Genomic DNA, 16,566 nt, shown 5'->3' on the forward strand with positions numbered 1-16,566 from the left:
ACATCTCTGCGCTAGGAAAACATCTGACCTGATTTTGAACTCAAGTTCATACAAAATGAGTTATACTTAAGCTATGTGCAGTATAACGGAGCCCAGGCACCTGTGAGTTTAAAACCTTTTTTGGGGGTGCTCAAGCATCCCGAAATTTCATCCTAGCACCCCTAAAAACTGCTATAGTAACAGCAGTAATAATAATGTATTTTGGTATTATCTGACTTACTGGAGTCTCTACTGAGATGGTGCAGCTTAGAATGAAAACAGGTTTAAATGTCCAGTGTTCTTGATGTCACGGAGTTAGGGTGCACACACACACGCGGGCACTGGATGCTTCAACGCTAAGGCTTGTCATTAATAAATAAGACTTGCCGCTCGGGACAGAAAGGAGAGGAAAAGGTAATTTCATGTCACAAACTTTAGAAAGTGAAAATGATTCTGTTAACGCCCGGGTCATTGCAGTACTTAAAAAGTGTCTGGTTGTGTGTATTTGTTCTCTAAATAATATCAACAAAGGCTAAACTGCTAGAGATTTTGAGCTTTCTGAGTCACTCGCTGCCAACCAAGAAGCTGATGTCCTTTATTACTTTAGTCTGTTAAAGTTTTCTATTCTTGTCAAATTGGGCTTCATTATTTATTTAGAGTACATTTATGGATAATGAACTCAAGCGAAGAGAGGAAAGATGCTGTTCTGAAAATTACTTAACTGACCGCCAGTCGTAGCAGCCCAATATTCAATTCCAGTATGACTAATTGATATGGATGGAGAGGAAACTCGACAGGGAGAGCAAGAGAGGGAGAGCAAAAGCAGACAGCACAAAGAAACAGGTAAGAGTGGGCGTGTGGCCAAAGTCAACACCACTGTTATAATGCCAAGACAGCTTCTGTTTTGCCTGCATTCACCAATGGTGATTTCACATAACTAAGCAGGATGCTACATTGTAATCAAATGTGGAGTCTCCCTAACCTGATTTTATAATATCTTATGTCTCTTTATTTACTGATAGTAAAGTTAAATGGAAAACAATGATTGTTTAGCCAGAAAAAAGATTGATTTGTGTGCTTTTCAGTGGAATTGGAGTGTTTAACCCTACATTAATTGCTTGATGAGTTGGTGGACGGCTTCTGTGTGACTGAAACAATGTTGAGTATGTTTCTACTTTGATCTGCTTTGCTAAAAATAGTTCTTCAACTTGCTTTAGAAAATTCTGATAAACATGACTGAACCTTTGCCTCAGGTTTGATAACTGAAGGGTCCACTCCAAAGCAACTGGATTAAATTCTGATCTGCAATTATTCTTCCAAATTATTTTTAGACACTCCAATCAGCCATCCGACTAAGTAGGTTGCTTTTAAACGAAACACTGTAACGTGAATCTAATTAAACTGACATTTGGAGAGTTATGATGGGTTAACGATGTTTACTAGGAGCTTACACCATCATTCACTCATTCTCAAAACCTATTTTGTGGTATAAAACTGACAATGCTAAAAGCAATTTATTATGTTTCATCAATTATAAATTGGAGTGCACGACATAAATGACGTTATCACTGGGAGCTGAGCCCTACTAAGGGTTTTATCCTAAAATCGCCCCTGGCTCTGAGACTAAGCTCAAGCTGCAGTGTAGATACTCTTGACGTGTGACCTTATTATGGTGAGCCAGTCCCAGGACATACGGGGGTATTGTCGATCACTGTTATCTGCATGAAACACACCAAACTACGTTGACATCCGGTCAACGTAGACAAAAAGGCACACTATTCAGTGCCTTTTTGTCTTCAAGTGGCCCAGAAAAGAGTGGCCAATTAAATTCAATTCAATTTTATTTATATAGTGCCAAATCACAACAAAAGTCGCCTCCAGGCGCTTCATAGATACAGAGAAAAACCCAACAATCATATGACCCCCTATGAGCAAGCACTTTGGCGACAGTGGGAAGGAAAAACTCCCTTTTAACAGGAAGAAACCTCCGGCAGAACCAGGCTCAGGGAGGGGCGGGGCCATCTGCTGTGATTGGTTGGGGTGAGAGAAGGAAGAAAGGATAAAGACATGCTGTGGAAGAGAGACAGAGATTAATAACAGATATGATTCAATGCAGAGAGGTCTGTTAACACATAGTGAGTGAGAAAGGTGACTGGAAAGGAAAAACTCAATGCATCATGGGAATCCCCCGGCAGCCTACATCTATTGCAGCATAACTAAGGGAGGATTCAGGGTCACCTGGTCCAGCCCTAACTATATGCTTTAGCAAAAAGGAAAGTTTGAAGCCTAATCTTAAAAGTATAGATGGTGTCTGTCTCCCGAATCCAAACTGGAAGCTGGTTCCACAGAAGAGGGGCCTGAAAACTGAAGGCTCTGCCTCCCATTCTACTTTTAAATACTCTAGGAACAACAAGTAGGCCTGCAGAGCGGCAGCGAAGTGCTCTAATAGGCCAGTAGTTAGACCCTCTCTCTGCCTTTGTGTGTAACTTTGAAGATGAGACAAATCAGGTGACATCTTCACTTTTATGCACTTGAGCTCATTTTAAATGTTTTGCAATCTGTTTAATCTGCAGTGATTTATCATATTCTCCAAAGTCATGTTTGTAGTGTGGCTGTTCTGCAAGGAACACTACAACACGTCTGTTTTTGAGCTCAGAGAATCACAGCTGAAGTTAGAGGCAGGGTGTGACGTGGTTAAATGTAAATATCTGCAGGGGAACTGAAAATATTAATGAAAAGTAAAGGTGGTGTATTAGCAAAAGAACAGGTTAAACGTACACATTTAGTCAAGTAGGTAATCTAAAACTGCTGGACACACGCCTGCTTTATTAAACTAGATCTAGGAGCTCATCATCATGGATTACTTTGCTAACATGTTAAAGCAGTTATTAACAACTTTTTCACTATATACTCTAAATCTACCCCACATGGTCAGCGTGGGTAGTAAAAGGAAACCTATCTGTTAATGATGCTAATTTACAGGTTTGTTTAGTCGCTAACCCTAGCTCCGTTAGCACAGAAAGCAGAGATGTAACTGATCTCAGATCATTGAAAGCAGAGCTAGCTACAGCTTGTCTGCAGCACGCTTGTCTCTAATCATCCGTCAAGGACCAGAGCTTCATCCACAATGTGCAAAGAAGAGATAAAGCCACTGGCCTCTCAGCTTCACAAGCTGATGCAGGCGTGCCGTCAGAGTGGATCCTGCTTTTATAGACAACAGCCAGCGGCAACCATGAGATGGCAGTAATTTAAAGGAAAGATGCAAACAGGCCAGAAGCTTTATGACAAATTATTATTTTCGATGAAATGAGAGAGATCACTTTAACTTTGGTTTTAATTAATGTCTATTTTTAGATTTCAATGGACAAGCACTGCTTGCCTTGCTTACCCTGACTGGACGGCACGGCCTGAAAATATGAGGCAAAGTGAGCGTGAGCTACAGTAATAAAGTTGTAACAACAAACAACTAAAGCACAATATAAAAATATGAATGGGAATATTTGAAGAGTGATCAGTGACACTTGATTGCTGTTACTTTAATCTATGCTGGCTACATAATTGTTCATCCAATCCAATTTTATTTATAAAGCACTTTAAAATACCCAGCACAGGAACAAAGTGCTGTACAGAAAATAAGTTAAAACAATAGAATAACAGAAAACAGCAAATTAAATAAATAAAACACATAAAACATAAGATTAAAACAGCCCAATATTAAAACAAAAACAAGATAAAACAGCATCGAATCACCTAAAAACAACTAAAATAAAAATAAAAACCAACATCTCACGTGGTGTCAAAGGCCAGGGTAAAGAGGTGGGTTTTCAAGAGTGACTTAAAAACAGATAAAGGACTGGGCTGTTTAATCTCTAAAGGAAGCTCGTTCCACAGTTTTGGAGCTGCTACAGCAAAAACACGATCTCCTCTAAGTTTACGCCCAGTCCTGGGTATCTTCAGGAGCAGCTGAAGAGAGCGGGTGGGTGTATAAGGCTGTAGCAGCTCAGAGAGATAAGATGGAGCTAGGCCACGGAGAGCTTTAAAAGCAAATAAAAGAATTTTAAAATGAATCCTAAAAGAAATGGGCAGCCAGTGAAGTGAAGCTAAAACAGGGGAAATGTGCTCAAACTTTCGAGTGCCAGTTAAAAGACGAGCTGCGGCATTTTGCCTCCTCTGTAGACGACTAATATATGATGCGCTGACCCCAATATAAAGTGCATTACAGTAATCCAGCCGAGTGCTAACAAAGGCGTGGATCACTGTCTCAAAGTGCTGCCGTGAAAGAATTGGCTTTATTTTTGCAGCTGCCTGAGGTGAAAGAAGCTAGATTTTACCACTGCCTTAATTTGATTGTTAAACTTCAGATCACAGTCCACTTTGACCCCCAGGTTTGTGACAGTTGGCTTAACCTACTGGGCCAGGGAATCTAAATACACATTGGGGGTCTCAGTGGGGCTACCAAAAACCATCACCTCGGTCGTTTTATCATTGAATTTTAAAAAGTTAACAGACATCCAAGCCTTAATGTCATCGAGACACTGAAGTCATGCTCCATCTGAAAGCTTCATTATTTCCATTAAATTAAATATTTTCGGACTGGCTGCTCTCTTCCCATCAAGTAGACGGGGCTTCCTGAATGACCATATTAAGTCATCTCTTCCTGACAACACAGAGACCCAAGAGTAGAAAAAACTGTGAATCCCTATTGTTTAGAACACTATAAAATTAGAGTTTTGGCATTTTTCATGCTGACCTCATTATATGAAACTTTCTCCACGTTTCAGATGAGCATACATATGTCACAAAGTAAACAAAAGGCATGAGCCTACTTAAAAAACAGTATTTTTGTAATTTTGCTGGTAAAAAATTAAGAAAACTTGACATTCACTTAAGAAGAGGACTGATCTGAACCTGGAAAGACAGACAGAGATTTCAAAATACCCATTATTTGGATAAACTGACCACATATTTAAAATCCAAATGGGTAACTACTCATCTAAATATCCATCCTGTTGTAAAAAATAAAACATGTCTCTGATGTTTGGCCGATCACTTCCCTTAAGTGTGTTTTTTAGTGTATTTTTTTGTTATGTTCTGCACATATTTCGCCCTTTTCTCTGTGTTTTCATACACACTCTATAATACTTTCAGTATTGGGTGGCCCACATTCTTGTGGAGGTTTCACTTTTCTTTCACAGTCTGCTTTCACCGCAGAGGACACACATATATTGTATGTGAAATGTGGAATGAATCTTCATCTGGTTGGCCGTGCGTGTGCACTCACACAGACTCGCGCGCTGTTGCGGCAGCAGATGGGCTCATCATCCTTGTTGTCATGGCTGTTTTAACGAGAGTGAAGGCATCCTTTTGTAGCCTTGGAGGGAGAGAAACGCTTTATTTCAGAGAACCGCCTGTTTGTGAAAGCACAGAAGAAGTGATTATAGGGAGTCTGGAAAAAGAGCTGCACTGGCGGTCTGTTGATCGGTTGCACCATTCAATCCATACATCTGAAAGGAAAATGTTGATGACAAATCTGGTGTATGAGATCTGTGGTGCCAACAAAGCAGCACCAGCACACAGGCTGTACGTGTCACAGAAATGGCTTATGTATAAAGAAGTTTAATAGATGGTTCCAGCAGTTAAAATGTTCTTGCTTGTACATTTCTGTGGTCAATATTGTAAAGGTGTGTTTATCTTGTCACAAAGAACAAGTTTTGTTACACCGCTATTATCGCGAGGTTTGGGCGTGATAGTATAGGCTGTGAGCCCACGTTTAATAATCACGCTAAGGAGTTCAGCGAGCTATCTGCAAAGGCCGGGTTAGTCTACCAGCTGTACAAGGTATGTGTCATTTGCCATAACTGTATTGTAATATTGTGAATATTTGTAATGTATGGTGTTCTAATTGTTTTATGTTTTAATTTAGAATGAACAAGACTGTAAAAGTATTCTTCTAGGACCTCCGAAGTGGCAGGCGGCCACGAGGTAATTTTTTGTTGTTAAAGCACAAGTGTTACTTTTGATAGACTGAAGTGCTTAAAGCCTTTGTGTTTTATGTTTGTAGTTTTCACGGCGTTCAATAAATGCAGCGAAGCGCCCGTCTTGAAGAAGCCGTGCTTGTGTTGTCATTTCGGAGTTACACAGGCCGTACAACAGACACATGCTCACAATAAAACTATATTAAAAGATGTCTTTCTTATTTATCAGCAGGACTAAAAATTCTTTTACCCACATTGTCACCAATCTTGTGAACATTTGATGCACATATGACAGCTTTATTGTTTTTCTATTGCTTATTAAGTAAGAAATGTAATAAAATAAAACCCTGCAATGGAAGACAGACAATGGAAAACACATTATATGACAAACATATTAGATGGCAATTTGAAACTGATTTTTATACCCAACCTTATGGCAGCTGTCAAATAAGTACTATTTCACATGGATCCACTTCAAGTCCAAATTATCACCGGCCTTAGTATGTGGGAGGATTTTGTGGAAGTGCTAAAGTTTCCCCAAATTTAATAATATAGCTGTGAAGCCTTTGAAGATAAAAACATATTTAATTCCTTCTTATTACTTTTATCTTCAGCTTTTTGGGGGCTGGGAGCTCATTTAGCTTCCAATTTCTGTACCTAACACTCCATTATCAATAAAGAATGGCAGAGAATGGTGTAATGATGAAGCTAAGAGCAAGAAACTCTCATAAAAGAGGACTGAAGAGAATCTCCGGTCTGAAATCAAGAAACAAGATACAAGTTACAAGATATATCATTTATACTTCAAAAGCATCTTGGCATGTCCTAAACTAAATCATATATTTAGGATTTGCTCTAAAATATATCAGCATATTCTATTGCTGCAGTGGGCCAAACATATTATAGACTTTATAGAAAGAATTTAGGTTGTCAGTTCTGAATTCCTCTTCTGAAGCCTCATTGTTTCTCATTCTGGCTGCTGTTGTATTTTTTTTTTTTTTTTTGAGCCCCAGGTTACACGAGTCTACAGCTAATAATTACTAATTTACTTATTTTTGGCTCAGTGAGCATGAAAATGATTGGGTTTGCTCTAGTTTTCATATGTTAAATTGTTATTTCTAAGTCCAAAATTAACTGAAACTAAAAAATGACGTTTTGTTTCATGAACTTTGGTGTTGCAAAAAGAAATGTGAGAATGTGAGTATGAATGCTTGTCTTTCTCTCTGTGTTAGTCGTAGGCTGGTGACCTGTCCAGGGTGTACCTCTTGCCCTTTGATAGCTGGGAAAGGCTCAGTTGTAACTGTATCAAGTGCAAACAAAAATTAAAATAAAATCATATGTCGTAACCTTAAAGAGAGAAGACATAAGCTCATAATTTATCAAAATAAAATTGATCTGAAAGATGTAAATACAGCAGGTATCAAATGTGAAAATAAAAAAACAAGAGCACTCAGAGAGATGCAACTCCCCCAGAAGGGCAAGGCCTGCAGTAAAACTTTTACTTTTCATGACAAAATACTGACGTCAGTCTGCTTTTCAAACAACTCGCTGATGTCTGACCTTTGACCTTGAAGCAGTACAAACTAAAATGGTGTATTTTACAGGTATGAGTGGAGCAGACTCAAGTGAAATCTTTGGCTTCTACAAGCTGTAAAAACTTGAGTTTTCCAAGGTCTATTGTAGTGCTGTGACGCTTGAAGATGATCCATAAAACATTGGTGGTCACATATAGTTTTTACTGGTTTTTCCATTAATATGCATGCTCCATCTCTGCGATAATGATTTGGTTAGGTAACAGAAACATTAATGGATTAATGCATAAATTATTATCTTTTTAAAAGTTAGATATAAAACGTTCCTGAAGTATCTTAGCTGTTTCTAGGACTGCACTCTTCTGGACAGAGGTCTTGGATGTTGTTCTTGGGATCCAAGGGCGTAGATTTGGTTTTGGCATTGGTGTGGACGAACGATTCAACTACCAAACCCTGCCCTGTTTCTGTTCTTTCCTTTTTGTCTTTGCTTCTTGATAAAAAAAGGAGAAATATACTTGCCTACATATGCTATTCTACATGCTTTTAAACCAGGGGTGGGTTTTAATAATCAATTCATCGATTAAAATCGATTCTGGCTTGAATAACGTGATATTGATTCATTAAAATCCTGAATCGGTTTTTTATATAAATGTATTTTGCCCAAAATTCCAGAATCTCAGGTGAAACGTCACAAAATTTTGACAACCACCAAACATTTAAAACAGTAAATGAGAGCAGGAACACGGCTTCTGCACAAAGACGTAAACACACAGCGCGGACCCGCGGATCAGAATCAGTGAGATGTCGCCTTTCTCACCCGACGGCACGGACACGGTCGGGCTGAAAGCCGACAGCTCGCTGATTCTGATGTTTCGGCGGTTCCGCGCTTTGTGTTTACGCCCTTTTTGCGCTGATTTTGCGCTGGTTTTGCTTCCATCACAATAAAATCACACTTCATGCACAGCTCTCTCTCTCTTTCTCTGTACTTCAAGAACAGTTCCCGTCTATCCCCGAAATCTCTTTTCTGCATTATTCGCTTGCTTGTTACGCACAAGTCTACCGTTGTTTACAGCGCTGTCGGCCGATGTTTTTTTTTCTTTTACTTACTTCCGAAAAGAAAACCTAATTTCTGCTGTTCAATAGGCTACTGAACAAATTTAAACTTTTTAAAATTATGCAAAATGCAAAGCGCTTAGCTGTGTCTCTAATAAACCGCTGTAACTTCAGAGGTAACGTTCATGTGTTGATTAATGGTTTTCTTTCGTTTTTGACGTACTGCAGAATATTTTTATAAAATCCCAGGCCAGGAAAACCACCTTCATGTTTTTCTGTGTTTTATCTTCAGCTACTTTGACACAAAGGCATCTGCTGTGATGCTCACACCTTTGATAAAGTCTGGAAAGTGTCATCTTCCTTTTTATAGATACAACAATATGTAAATGTACTGATCTGAATTATAATATTTCTGACTGTCTGAGGCAAAATTTCCCACAGTAAAAAATCACCCTCTTAAAAACAGTCTATGTATTTTATCAACAAACTTTACTTTGATAACTATTTTCACACAGAGAGGTGAACTAGGGCTCGGAAGATGTCTAGAAAATCAATCAGGAACTCGGCAAACTGTTCTTCACTTGAGTCTTCAGAGGTGAAATATTCATATTGGGAATCCACTGTTTCACAGGAAATAAAAAGATCTGCATGAACACCATCAGGTACAGTTCTTAACCCAATCGTCAAAAACGAACCAATAAGGGTACCCTGCAACTCGGAAAAGGGGATTTAAATACTTATATTGCTCCAAACTCAAAGTACTTAAATCTCCAACTATATTCTCTCAAAGTCCTTCAAAAATGAGAATCTAAATCCTGTCTCACTCACTGTTGAAGTTCTAGTTCAGTGAACACATGTGTCGCAGTTTAAAATTAAAAAGAGGAAGTAACTCACACCCAAGAACTGTGTGTGTGCCTTCAAACGAAGAAAAAGGAACATATATGGTGAGTTTTCTTCAATTTACACAAAATATGACTTTAAATATCCTTTTTCTTTTCCTTTTTATCATAACCTATTTTAAACCAAGGTCCCAAGTCATTGGCAGATGGTCAATCTGGAGTGACCGCACGGACCCTACCGAACGTCTTCAGTAGGGGGGACTTCTCCAACTCTGAACTTAAGTTATTTAAACCTTAAAATTACCATTAACCTATGATCCTGTGTTTTCCTATACACAACATTGCCTTTTATCCTTTGACATAAAATACCTTTTTATTTTTAACTCAATATTGTCCTTTTCAAAATCCTATGAACAGTCAAAATGTCCAAAAATCACTCACAACAGACATTCACCAGTAATTTAGCTGAGTAAATTTAGAATATAATATTTCAATCAGCACATTTTGATTTAACAGGCTGCGCCTACCTTTTTGTAGTGGTGGTTAGGCCCTTTAACTCAGCCTAACCACTGGCTCACGTCCACCCGTCTGACCACCTCTGTTCTCGCCTTTTCTCCGTAAAAACCTTCAGAACCGGGTCAATGGCCCCAACATCTGGGTCTCGGCACCAAAACTGTCCCGATTCGCGATGTTGAGAACCAAAACAAAATACCAGAGGCCCAGGAGGATACAATTCAATTCAATTCAATTCAATTTTATTTATATAGCGCCAAATCACAACAAAAGTCGCCTCAAGGCGCTTCATAGATACAGAGAAAAACCCAACAATCATATGACCCCCTATGAGCAAGCACTTTGGCGACAGTGGGAAGGAAAAACTCCCTTTTAACAGGAAGAAACCTCCGGCAGAACCAGGCTCAGGGAGGGGCGGCCATCTTCTGCGACCGGTTGGGGTGAGAGAAGGAAGACAGGATAAAGACATGCTGTGGAAGAGAGACAGAGGTTAATAACAGATATGATTCAACACAGAGAGGTCTGTTAATACATAGTGAGCGAGAAAGGTGACTGGAAAGGAAAAACTCAATGCATCATGGGAATCCCCCGGCAGCCTACATCTATTGCAGCATAACTAAGGGAGGATTCAGGGTCACCTGGTCCAGCCCTAACTATATGCTTTAGCAAAAAGGAAAGTTTGAAGCCTAATCTTAAAAGTAGAGATAGTGTCTGTCTCCCGAATCCAAACTGGAAGCTGGTTCCACAGAAGAGGGGCCTGAAAACTGAAGGCTCTCCCTCCCATTCTACTTTTAAATACTCTAGGAACAACAAGTAGGCCTGCAGAGCGGGAGCGAAGTGCTCTAATAGGGTGATATGGTACCACAAGGTCATTAAGATAAGATGGGGCCTGATTATTTAAGACCTTGTATGTGAGGAGCAGGATTTTGAATTCAATTCTGGATTTAACAGGAAGCCAATGAAGGGAAGCCAAAACAGGAAAAATATGCTCTCTCTTTCTAGTCCCTGTCAGTACTCTTGCTGCAGCATTTTGGATTAGCTGAAGGCTTTTCAGGGAGTTTTTTGGACATCCTGATAATAATGAATTGCAGTAGTCCAGCCTGGAAGTAATAAATGCATGAACTAGTTTTTCAGCGTCACTCTGAGACAGGATATTTCTAATTTTAGAGATGTTGCGCAAATGGAAGAACGCAGTCTTACATATTTGTTTAATATGTGCGTTGAAGGACATATCCTGGTCAAAAATGACTCCAAGGTTCCTCACAGTGTTACTGGAGGCCAAGGTAATGCCATCCAGAGTAAGAATCTGGTTAGATACCATATTTCTAAGCTTTTCAGCGCCGAGTACAATGACCTCAGTTTTATCTGAGTTAAGAAGCAGAAAGTTAGTGGCCATCCAAGTCTTTATGTCTTTAAGACATTCCTGCAGTTTAACTAATTGGTGTGTGTTATCTGGCTTCATGGACAGATAGAGCTGGGTTTCATCTGCATAGCAGTGAAAATGTATGCTATGTCTTCTAATGATGCTGCCTAGGGGAAGCATGTATAATGTAAACAGAATTGGTCCTAGCACTGAACCCTGTGGAACTCCATAATTAACCTCAGTGTGTGAAGAGGACTCTCCATTTACATGCACAAATTGGAGTCTATTAGATAGATATGATACAAACCACTGCAGTGCAATACCTGTAATACCTACAGCATGTTCTAATCGCTCTAATAGGATATTATGGTCAACAGTATCGAATGCTGCACTAAGGTCAAGAAGGACAAGCACAGAGATGAGTCCACTGTCAGAGGCCATAAGAAGATCATTTGTAACCTTCACTAAAGCTGTTTCTGTGCTGTGATCAAACAGATGAGTTTATTGAACACACGCATGGGAAGATATACACTGCAACACATCAGATGTAGATCTCCGCCCAAAAATACACTTCAGATTGCTTTTATAATGTCAGGGTTAACGCCCCTTCTCGCGTTTTACAAGAACATAATTTGCATCTTTTACAGACAATAATCAATTTTAAGAGATAAATGCAGACACCGAAGTTCCCCTCTCTACCATCTTCTTCCAAATATGGCGATGAATTCAGGCCCTGACGTTTCCCATAGACTGGTCCTCCTTTTTGGCCCATCTTCTGTCACCTGTTAATAAGCAAACTCAAATGCAACAAGAAGCCGGATACATTCAGGCCTTCACTCAAGCCTGTTTCTAGATTATATGTATTACATGTGTTTTGTAGGCGTCGAACGAGGCTTACAACCTCCAATTAATTGACCGAGCTCTGACTCTTTAATCAGCACAAAAATGCAATTTGTATAAAATGGTCATAGCTGCACCTGTAATAAAAAAGGTTAATGTAATGCCAACAGCTTTGTTACGATCATTGGAGATCCTGGAGAGAAGATCCAGGGTCCGGTAGAAGTGTTAAAACTTTATCACCAACCTCAAATTTCCTTTGCACAGCTTTCTCATCAAACTTCCTCTTCATCTTACCTTGCGCTGCAACGAGAGCATCGCGTGCGATTGCACATGCTTTATGCAAGCGCTCTCTAAATGATCATAAGCTTCAATAAACGTTTTAATGAAATGATGATTAATTTGATTAATGCAATGGTAATGACTTAATGCAAAGTTAATTAATGCAATGGTAATAATGATGAGTATGAGTAGCAGTAAAATATTTTCCTTATCCCACAGTGCCACTGCATATATTTATATATAAACATACAACCACTTTTTTAAATTTAATTTAATTTAATTTAATTAATTAATTAAAGCAACAAAACAACCTGAAGAGCCAGTTCGGAGCCGAAAGAGCCGGAAACCCCATCACTACTTCTGAGAGCACTGAAGCTTCTTTCAGCCTCAGCCGAGGATACTGGGATGACTAAAAGCAGCCTGACAATTGTCATGATAATAAATACCAGTTAATCTATAGCACCAAATTATCAGTCAATCACCTGTGACCTCGCCTCTTCACCTCTGTCTGCGCTACAACATGGCAGAGCTGCCTCTGTCACCTGATCAATAACAGTGAGACATTCCAAATACATGCAGTCACACATGTGCTTCAAATACAGTCATGAACCAAAGTCATCATCCAATTCCACCTGTGATCTTGTGTCACCATCACTCTCTGAGCTTTGTGTTGGTTCTTCTGTCACCTGACAAATAGGACAAACATGACAATAAGAATAAAATGTGGAGCTGCTTCAGTGTTTCTGTCCATTTGTGCAGATCTTGACTCATCAGTAATGTTTGTAGGGTGAGTGCATTTTTTTTTTTAAATTGTGCAAACTGCACTACAAGGTGGAATATTTGCAAAATCATGACTACCTCATGATATTTTGTCTTAAAAATTAACCCTATGAATATGTCAGTGCCATTAGGATGAAATTATTGTGTCACCAACATTTTAACGTTAGACATATAATTCTAACAGCCTCTGTAAACGAATATCCTGGCTTGCTCGAGGCTCCGTTTTCTCTGATAGTTTCAATCAAAATTAGAAATGCTGCTCTGAGACTGAGAGAACTAATAGTGCTGCCTGCTGTGCAGTTAGTTTCCAAAACACGTTATTCATGGTTACATAAAATTTTTGACTGATGTGCGCCAAAGCCTAGCACAGCCTGTAACGTTATTATGACAGACACAGTTTTTAGAGTGAACTTGACTTTAAGTGACTTACAGGTTTCTTTGAAAATACTTTCTTATATCCAGGTTCTTTCTTTTTGCTGCCGTCCTCCTCTCCTCCTTGCGGGTCCTCGCAGCGCAGGCTTGCTGCTGCTAAAACTAAACAGAGCTCCCTGAAAGGCACAGCCAATCACATTGGCCATATTTGTCACATATTTGACAAATATGACTCCAGTAGAAAACTGGAGTCATATTTGACTCCAGTAGAGATGTAATTTAACTCTTTCTGCACCGCTGGGTGAATGAGACGCTGACAGGTCGTTTTTTTCTTCTTTCTATCGGGTTTGTTTTTCTTTACTCGAAGAGATCAAATTATTGGTGGGGACAATTCAATAATTGCTGAATATTTTTGGGGACATGTCCCTTCCGTCCATGCCAAATGTACGCCCTTGCTGGGATCTGCTGGAGCCACTCTTGGGGGTCACTGCACTGAGTGCTCCGATTACCACTGGGACCACTGTTACCTTCATCCTCCACATCTTCCCGAGCTCTTCTCTGAGCCCTCGGTACTTCTCCAGCTTCTCGTGTTTCTTCTTACTGATGTTGCTGTCATTCGGTATCGCTACATCTGTCACTACAGCTGTCTTCTTCTGCTTGTCCACCACCACTATGTCCGATTAGTTAGCCATCACCATTTTGTCCGTCTGTATCTGGAAGTCCCACAGAATTTTAGCTAGGCCACTCGGCACAGGTGTTTCTGTATACTATGCCGGCCAGTTGGTTATAACGTCCCATGTATACCCTGTCTGCTGCATCTTGCAACCTCCTGTTGTGTGCTGAAATGTGTCAGGGACATAGCCTGCACCTGAAGATATAAATTACTAACAGTGTGTTGTTAATGGTGTAAATAAAAATGTAAATCATACAGTTCAGTTTGGTCTCATTGCCATGGTGGCAAAGAATACTGTTTAATCATCAGCGCTGTCCATCCTAACTCATCCTCTTCACTGTGAACTGTTCATTTTGTGAAGGGCCTTTTTGTAACCCAAACCACTACATTTGCCTAAATCTAACCGAGCAAAAAAACAGAGACTCAACACGTAGAATTCAAATCAAGTACAAAACAAAAGGTCCAAACAGGAAGTAAACATGGTCTCCTGGCTAACAGTTATCCCTCCAGTCTTCTGATGTGGACTTTCTAGGTCTCTAAAATTGATTTGTTATTTTTTTGGCAACTATCGTTGCCACAGCTGGTCTGCCAAGGAACCGATTCCCACAACGCGCCTTGTTTGTAATTGTGAAATGCAGGGAGAAGGTGACAGACTAGCATTACATGACATAGACATCCAATAACGAATTTCTATAATTTATATCAAACATTACAAACTGAAAGTCTTGCTGGCAAAAAGCCCATTTTCTTTCTTTCTTTCTTTTAAACAAAGGCAGCTTCTGATTGAAACCTGACATTTTGGGGATAAACCACAGAAGACAGCAAAGAAGCACTGTCATCAAACGCAAAAAGCGATTCTTCTTCTTCTTCTTCTTCATAAAGCATTTTCAGCAGTGACAAAAATGCACAGAGAAAGAGGCGTTTATTTCTTTTCTCTCCTTTGCGGCATCATTATGACTCTCGCAGCTGCAGTATAGTCGACACTCGACAGATTTCCCATTCCCTGTGTGATCGGAAATGAGAAGCTGAGTTGAGAGATTGGCCCTTTGAAACGTTTGTTGCAGAGAACATGCTCGTGTAGCTGAATAGACCTGGAAAAACAGGTTACTTCACTTCATGGAAACTAGATCTTACAGACAGACTTGTTCCAGAGTTTATGTGCAAACTCGATACACGGCTGAGCAGTTTTCCAGGAAGATGTGCATCGGGAAAAGCAAAGACAAGATGCCTTATCTGTCCATTGATGCTTGACCACTAAAAAAGGACAATGTGACTAACACGAAAAGCATGAAATTGTGCCTTTTTCTGACATATACAGACATGCACACACACCAAAAACATATTTTTGTGCGTTGGCTATACATTATGATAAACCTACCAGGCGTATGATATTAATATGTGCAGCGTAGTGTTTGCATCACAGGGATGCTACATCAAAACAGACCTGAGCTCCGCCAGAATCACTACAGCTCATTAAGTGTGATTAAAGTCTAACATCTCACAGTCTGTAACTTTAAAGGATCGGCATGTCGAATTTAGGCAGACCAATTAGCACAGGGGTGTCGAACTCCAGGCCTCGAGGGCCGGTGTCCTGCAAGTTTTAGATCTCACCCTGGATCAGCACACCTGAAACAAATGATTAGCTCATTATCAGGCCTCTGGAGAACTTCAAGACATGTTGAGAAGGTAATTTAGCCATTTAAATCAGCTGTGATGGATCAAGGACGCATCTAAAACTTGCAGGACACCGGCCCTCGAGGCCTGGAGTTTGACACCTGTGAATTAGCAGAAACAAGATACAGGATTCATAATTATGTTTTCATTTGTATAGGGTCGCCTGTGATTATGAATAGCTGGTTTGTGTCAGACTGGAATGAGCCCTGCATATCTACAAAGTGAGCAGATCACCTTTCAGTCTGCAGTGCTGCTCCACCATGTTTCTGACTCTGAGGGTGCTCAACCTCTAACTCTGTACTTCATTTTGTCACTTTGTAACAAATTTCCATCTCCCTGTGTTTATTTTTTTGACCTATTTTCAGACATTGTGTTTATTTTCCATCTCTCTTGTAGTTTTGTATCGCTTTGTAGTCATTTTAAACCTCTTAGATGTTAGCAGTCTCTTTTAAAACATTGTATTTGTGGTTATTGTGAGTCTATTTTTTTATTTGCCTTCCATCTGTTTTTACTTTTTTGTGTTTGCTTTAACTCTGTTTATATATATTTTTGCTTTCAGTATGTTTTACTGGTTTATCTGAATGTTTTTGATAGCTTAACAGTCATTGCATCACCCTGTTTCTCTGTATGCAGTCAAAGCCTGCTTAAACGGGATTGGTTAATTGTGCATAATCATATTCAGATATCTGTTTGT

Source organism: Neolamprologus multifasciatus, chromosome 4, assembly GCF_963576455.1.
Source record: "Neolamprologus multifasciatus chromosome 4, fNeoMul1.2, whole genome shotgun sequence".
NCBI lineage: Eukaryota > Metazoa > Chordata > Actinopteri > Cichliformes > Cichlidae > Neolamprologus > Neolamprologus multifasciatus.